The sequence below is a fragment of the Apis dorsata genome, unplaced genomic scaffold (assembly GCF_000469605.1).
Source record: "Apis dorsata unplaced genomic scaffold, Apis dorsata 1.3 scaffold_963, whole genome shotgun sequence".
Lineage (NCBI taxonomy): Eukaryota > Metazoa > Arthropoda > Insecta > Hymenoptera > Apidae > Apis > Apis dorsata.
The window spans coordinates 312155-319516 of NW_006264070.1; the positions used below are offsets into that span (position 1 = coordinate 312155).

The 7362-nt window shown below is 37.1% G+C and overlaps 1 protein-coding gene across 1 annotated transcript in view; it reads right to left on the reverse strand.

Moving 5' to 3' along the window:
* Positions 1-7362, reverse strand: part of LOC102671145 — a 78105-nt gene that overhangs the window by 64045 nt on the left and 6698 nt on the right. The gene's annotated exons all lie outside the window — the stretch shown is intronic.

Below are 7362 nucleotides of genomic sequence, written 5' to 3' on the forward strand. Positions count from 1 at the left end.
CTTTTGAAACAATCGCGCGAGCGACGACCGAAACTTGCGCCGGAGAAAATTTAGATGCAGATGACCGCGCCTCGTCGCTCGAAACTTTTTAATTTCGAATTCTCGCTCCCAACGCGGATTTAGTTCCCGATAGGCTCGAAATAGTTGGCGCGTCTTTCCCCTAATTTGCATCGTCGCGTCGTAGAGTCTTCAAGTTGGTGTTTTTCTCGAAGAGTTGAATCTCTGTTTCGAAACGAGGGAAAAAAAAATCGGTGGAAAATGATAAATAAATTTGAAGAAGTTACAATTATTAGAAAATAGTTGATTGTAGTCGATGATAATACGTGGCTATTTGACAATCGTGACTCGTTTTCTGTATCATTTAAGGTATTTCGTATTCAATTTTATATTTATTGTTTATTTATCGAATTTTTAATTTATTTGTATATACAAGGAATGGTATATTTTTATATTGAACAAACTTTTATAATATACATATACATATATATATATTTTTTTTTTATCTTCAACAATCAATAAATTTAATTTACAGAAGATAAAAAAAAAAGAAGTATAATTTGCGTTCGACTGTTTCCTGAATTGGCTGTTTTCAGTTCTTTTTTGAGCGACTTGTTAACAATATTTTTTATTATTAGCCTTTGTTAAAGGCTAAAACATAATAAAAAAAAATATATATATATATATAATCAATAATGTTTTCACCTATCAAGAACTCTTTCTACTCGAATTGAAATAAATTCCGAATTAATAAAAAAGAAAGAACAACTTTCGTCGTTGTTCGAGAATAACATTAAAACAAATTTCGTAAGAGTCTACAATTTCTCCCCTCCCGTCCCTTTCATTTTCTTTCGCGTTCCATCATCAATTTCCCCCCGAAACAACGAAATTTCACGAAATCAGAATGCGCGTTTTCGGCCCCCTATTCAACCTAGTACTAGGATGCATCGAGACAACGGAGGGTAAGGAAGGAAGAAGGACGAGATTAAGGAGGTCATAGGTGTGAGGCGTAGTTCGACGCCAGTATCTGAGACAGTTTCAGCGGGCAAGACTTAACAAATAGGCAAAGTTTTGTCCCGGGGACGGTGGATTCTCCGCTCCTCTCTCCACGACATCCTCTCTCCCTCTCCTCTTTGTTCCCAAGTTTATGATGTATTAGACGTTCCCCTCCCCCAGCGTTCCTTTCCACCGTTTCTGCGCCTAAAAGTTGACCAATTTATACCGTCGACCGGTACAAACTTCCATCCAAGCGAATTAACGAGGCTCTTGGCTACGATACGCAAGGATTCGAAACTAGAGAGATTAATTGTAAAGAATAGAAACGCGTCTTTATAAAATTACGATAGGTAGGTGTAGATAATAGAGACACGAATTCTTTAATTCTTTCTTATTATTCTTATTCTTTCTATTTTAAAAATCTACTCTATCTAATATCTTCTAATGGATAATTTCTTTTGAGAACATTGTAATATTTACAACGATTCGCGTAGATATAATTATATAATTATATAATTATATCGATTATTATCACGTATTTCATCCATTTACAAATGAATCCGTATAGAAACTTTATTTTTTATTACCGAAACTTAATTTTGAATATTAACTCCGAATCGAAATTGCGAAAAATTAAACGAAACTAAGGATATAGTTGCATCAGAGCAATGAATTTAACAATAGTTTTCGTGCTCGATACTTTCGCATAAATTTCTCATCTACCGAATAATTAATTTAGAAATCTTGTATCGATTTAGATTCGGAAATAGAAACTTGTGTGCTACGACACTTCCTCCCTTTGGTAATACCTTTATCACAGAAAAAAAAACTATATATATATATTTCCTCTCGTTAAAAGATCTTCACCTCGACCCATCTTTTTAAATCTCAAATAAATATCTCAAATAAATATATACGTTCTACGTTCTCGATCGAGAGTCGCCGAAAATTCATTCATTGACGCGGACTCTCCAATAGAGAGATTAAATATTCAAAAAAAAAAAAAAAAAAAAAAAAGAAAAAAAGGAGATGGAAAGGAAGAAAAGCGCGTTGAAATTTTTTTCCTCAAAGCGGCGAAACAACATCAAAAGTTTCGTATCCTCCCGTGGAGCGCGCGTTTCGTGGCCGTGGCTACGCAGACGCGTCTGCTGCCCCCAGGATTAATAAACTTTGTCGCGTCTCGGCTTTACCCCGCACGTAACTCCGTACGTGGAAAATCAATACCCGATACACACATACGTATTCCTTGCAGAGGTCCGCTTCTCCGCTACTTGTCTCGCGCGCTATCTCACTTTTATCGGGATCTCGTATCTGCCCCCCTCGTCCTCCCCCAACCTCCCCCTGTTGGCGTGCACGCGGGCGTGGGAANGTGTATGGGCAGAGGCGAACCGTTTACGAGGCGCAAGTAGGTCGTCGTAAACGCCCACGCCGTTGTCACTGCACCCTCCCTCCTCCTCCTCCTCCTCCTCCGACGGCGATGTTGGAGGCTCTCCTCGCTTCTCGAGGGGGAGGGGGATGACAGATGGCCCGCTAGACAAAGAACTTGGCCGACTGCCTTTCGTTGCGTAACTCGATAAAAACCACCGCGCCCAAAGTCGATCGTGTACGCCTCTCTCTTTCTCTGGCCTCGATCAAGTCAAAGGGACGATGGGGTTGAAAATCAAATAGCTCGTCGTCTCGATGGGAAATCTTGATCGTTGCCAAGATTGAAATCTCTCTCTCTCTCTCTCTCTCTCTTTCTCTGTGCTCTTCCCTCTCTGCCTCTTATCTTTCCTCGATTAGAAATTTCCCTCTGCCGAAAGAAGGGTGCGCTCCATGACGATTAGACGATTAGAGAGAGAGAGAGAGAGAGAGAGACTCCCTTTCGCGAAACCTCGTTACGATACCCCGGTATTGGATGCAGGAATTAGCCACGGGGATTGCAAAATCGTTCCCCTATTTTCCTGCGTGATTTTTTTTTTTTTCAGGGGGGTAGATCTCCCGTTTTGGGAGGGGGAGAGAGAGAGAGAGAGAGAGAGAGACACGTTCATCGGGGGAAATCGGTTTCTAAATACCGTGTAACCGCAATTCGCGCGCGTGCGTTCGAGTTACCCGTCACAAACGATCCCCCCGTTGGTAGTTTGTCTCGTGTTTACCGAGTGTTTGCGTTACACTTTCGCGCAAATACGTGATTTACATTTAATTGTCGGCCGGCGAACTTATAGGGGGAGGTTTCGGCTTTATGGGCAATATAACACTGTCCCGAAGAGTTGGCATTATTTCACAAAGGGGGAGGGGGGAGGGGCAATCGCGTTACACGCGTACCGTGCATCAAAAGTTGAATCGTTGTTTTTTGACTGATCGTAATTTATCGGAGAGAGGGAGGGAGGGAGGGAGGGGAGAATTTTTATCGTATTAGATTAACGCCTCGGCAAAAATTTGAAATCGTAAATTCTTCGAATATTAATATCAAAATGACATATTGTTTTTGAAGTGATATAATTCGGAATGTGATTAACCTATGTGCTATAAAAATTAAGAGATTCGAGAAAATTAGAAAAAAAAAAAAAACTCTAACTAACGAATTTTCTCCCTCGAGAAATATAATAATCTATTCCAAAATTCTGTGAAAAAAACTCGAAGAGGTAACGACAGTGGAATCGATAATCTCGTGGAACAATAAATTGTCTCAAAGTCCAGCCTCGATTCGAATTGATGGGAGATTACGATTCTGCGTCTTCGCATTGTAGCAGTGACACGCATGAATGACACGCACACGCGCGCACAGGAAGGGGCGTTACGTCGATGGCTGGCACAATGGGCACGTGGCAGAATCTAATCATCTCCCAAGTCTCAGGGTGAGCTTGTATTTTCTCCTTTTTTTTTCTTCTTCTTCTTTTTTAGTTGTTTTTTTTCTCTTCTTCTTTTTCAACTTCCCTCATTCAGGATGTTAACTCGCTGGAAATTCATCAATCCACTCTAGGATCAGGCTCTGTTTTCCGCGCCACCAAAAACGGTATTTGCCTAAGTGCCTCGAATGAATGAGAGTGTTCGAAACGATTTGCAATTCAACCCCTATAGATAATTCGCACGATGATGTTTCGATAATGTTCGATATATCTACTTGTGTGTGTGTGTGTGTGTGTGTGTGTATGTGTTTTTGATTTTGTATAAATTCGATCTATCTATCGAAATTAATGGTTTGATGATAAAAATAATAATATAGTTAATAATATAGTAATTTCATTTTTTGAGAAATTTATAATTTCGATGCCAAAGTGGTCAACTTTTCAAAAATCTGATTTTTGACCGCGATTTAATTTTTATTGACGTTGTAATAAATATAAATATATAATAATATAATAAATATAAAATATAATATATAATAAATATATATTATAATAAATAATAAATATAAAAAAAAATTTTTAACGTAGATATGATATAAATAATAATTTCGAAAAAATTTTATTCTAGGATATGATAATTCCAATTTAAGATAACATTCGCGTAATATCTAACGTTTATTTAAAAGAGAGATTCATTCTTCAAGTTTATCTGATTTCCGTCAATCGTATCGACGTTGTCGAAAACGAAACGCGTACCCATTTTTCCAATCAACTACGCTATAACCTCGACGGATTTATATTATTAAATTTAGTTACGAATATTAGTTTCGAGGAGGAGGAGGGGGAGAGGGAAGATAGAAAGCAATCGTAAAGATTTATTTTTCGACGAGTTTCCTATCTCAAGTAAATGTTCTCGATACGATCGATTAAGTTGGTGTTGCGCGTGCAAGTTGTACATGTGCTTGGAACTATGATAGAAACACGTGGCCCCTGCCTCAGGAGACGCCCCTTTCATCTAATCGTTCCACTGTTAATGGATTATTTCAATCGAAGAATCGAGGGATACGTCCTTCGCAGAACTGTAATTACAAATTATCTATTATTACTTACGATTAATATGTGATCTAATCAAATTTTTAACGATTCAAAATAAACAAATAGATATATTGATTTTCCTTGGAATTTAACTTTCTATAAAAAAAACTAAATTGCTCAAGATCAAGAAAAAATTGCCATTCTTAAATTTTTCTGAAACGAATTTTTGTTTTTCTTCAGATTTTTTTCAAAATTTAGAATGATGAAAGATCAAGGAAGATGCAGAAATAAGAGATCGAGATTATTGTTTAAAAAAAATTTTGCCTATGGAAAATATTTCGTTGTATATTGGTATTTCGTTGCACTTTACATAATTTTTGATGATTCTTTTTTTTTTTTTTTTTTTTTTTTTTGGAAGATGAATGATTTATAGGTTGAGGGAATCGAATGGTTTCCACTCGATCGAGCAAAGAGATGAAAGTATGGAAGGATAAATCTAGCTGTTATCGCCAAGTATCCTGAAACGGGACAGCAAGTTCCTTGTAGGAAGGATGAAGCAACAAGTGGCTTCTTAGCTCGAGCAATCTTAGCTCGATGTTCAACAAGTGTTTTCCGAATGGATGCGTGTCCTGGGAACGGGAAGTTGAGGAGACTTGTCACGAAATATTTGTACAACTTACGAAATACCATCATTAACGAAACAATTTCTTATTTTTTTCATGCTTTTTATATCTTTTCAAAATGAGAATTGAAATTCGAAATTAAATCTAAAACGTATTACTTTCGAATTTAAATGAAACACACATTTTTTAGTGTTTTAATTGATCAAATCTTTATAAAGACATTGTGTATATTGAATATTATGAATTTCAAATCGATTTTAAAATAATTCGCCATAAAAAATGTATGTTTTGTATCGATAAATTTTCATTGCATTAACTCTAAACTGCAGAGAGACGCAGACGAGAGGAAGGGGAGGGGAAGAGATAACATCCAGGCAACAACGATAAAAAATAACATTTCTTTATCGCGAAATCCAATATGAACCGATATTCCGATAACTTATACGTTTCACTTACGTACGTACTACGCAATTCCCCCCTTTTCAGAATTCACTTCACCTCGAGGAAAATAACAAAGTCAACTGTTTCACGAGAAACGAACGAAAAACACTCCTAACTCTTAAAAATTTAATCGTTTCAACTCTTCGTCGTCGAAAAGGACAAAGAAAACACACACAGCGCGCGCACAGACACTCGCGGAAAAAAAAGAAAAGAAAAGAAAAAAAGTAACTTTTCAACGTATCAAAGTTTCTTCTTCTTCTTCTTCTTCTTCTTCTTCTTCTATTAACACGGAACAAAACGATTCTAATCCGAAGGGAGGAGAGAGAAAGAGAGAGAGAGAGAGAGAGAGAGAGAGAGAGAGAGAGAGAAACGTGACGTGGGAAGGGTCGGTTTCGCGTGCCGTCTCTAAATAATAAAATAAAAACCTCGACCTCCCCCCTCTCTCTCCTCCAGATCCTTGGCCAACACGCTCAATCCCGGACAGCAACAAGTTGATATCTTGTTCCCTCGAGGGCGGCACGGGGGTGGAAGCGACTTGAGCTTTAGTAGGGGGAGAGGTATCGTCGTAAGAAAACGCTTTTCCTTTCTTTTCTATCCACCATCACCCTCGTTCGATGCCTCTTTCCGCTGAAAAGATTCCTTATCCGCACCCTTTAGCCCGGAAAATTCTTCGAGGGAAGTTCTTCGTCCGTGAAAGGGCTAAGAAAACTGGGCGGAGGGTGGAGAGGATGGGCTTTCTCGGGGCGATGGATGGAAGGAAACGACCAAGATGTTAAAGGGACGGTGGTGTTTCCTTAGGGGGGAAACGAAGACGATTCAACCTCTCAGCGTCTTGTAACCTGTTGGAGCTACCCCTCTTCTGGGATGGGAGAAAGTCGGATTTCCGATTGAAATGCTCGATTTCAATTCCACTTTGAAAATTCAAGACGATACGGCGCGATCTCCTTCTCCGTCGAAAGTTGACACGATAATAACGTTCGAGCTCGAGAATTTATGTTTTGGTAAGGGGATTAGAACGAGAGCGGATAGTTAATCTATTTCGTCGAAATCGTGTGTTTCGAATACAATATATATATTTCTCGGAAATATTACGAATGTTTTGCTCGTAAAACTTCGTTTATATTTCGAATATAAACACACGAGGTGAATAGAAAGAAACTAATATAGTTTGTAACGAATGTAGACTGATATGATATTTATATAATATTACATATAATATTTAAAGAAATATTAATAATCGAGAATGTTTTATGATTTCAAAAAATGAATAATTGATTTTAAAAAAACAAAATATATTATTATATTATATTATATTATAATATAATATTATATTATATATTATTTTATATAATATGATTTTTTTATAAAAAAATTCATAATATATTATATTATATTATATTATATTATAACATTATATATTATTTTATAAAATATGATTTCTT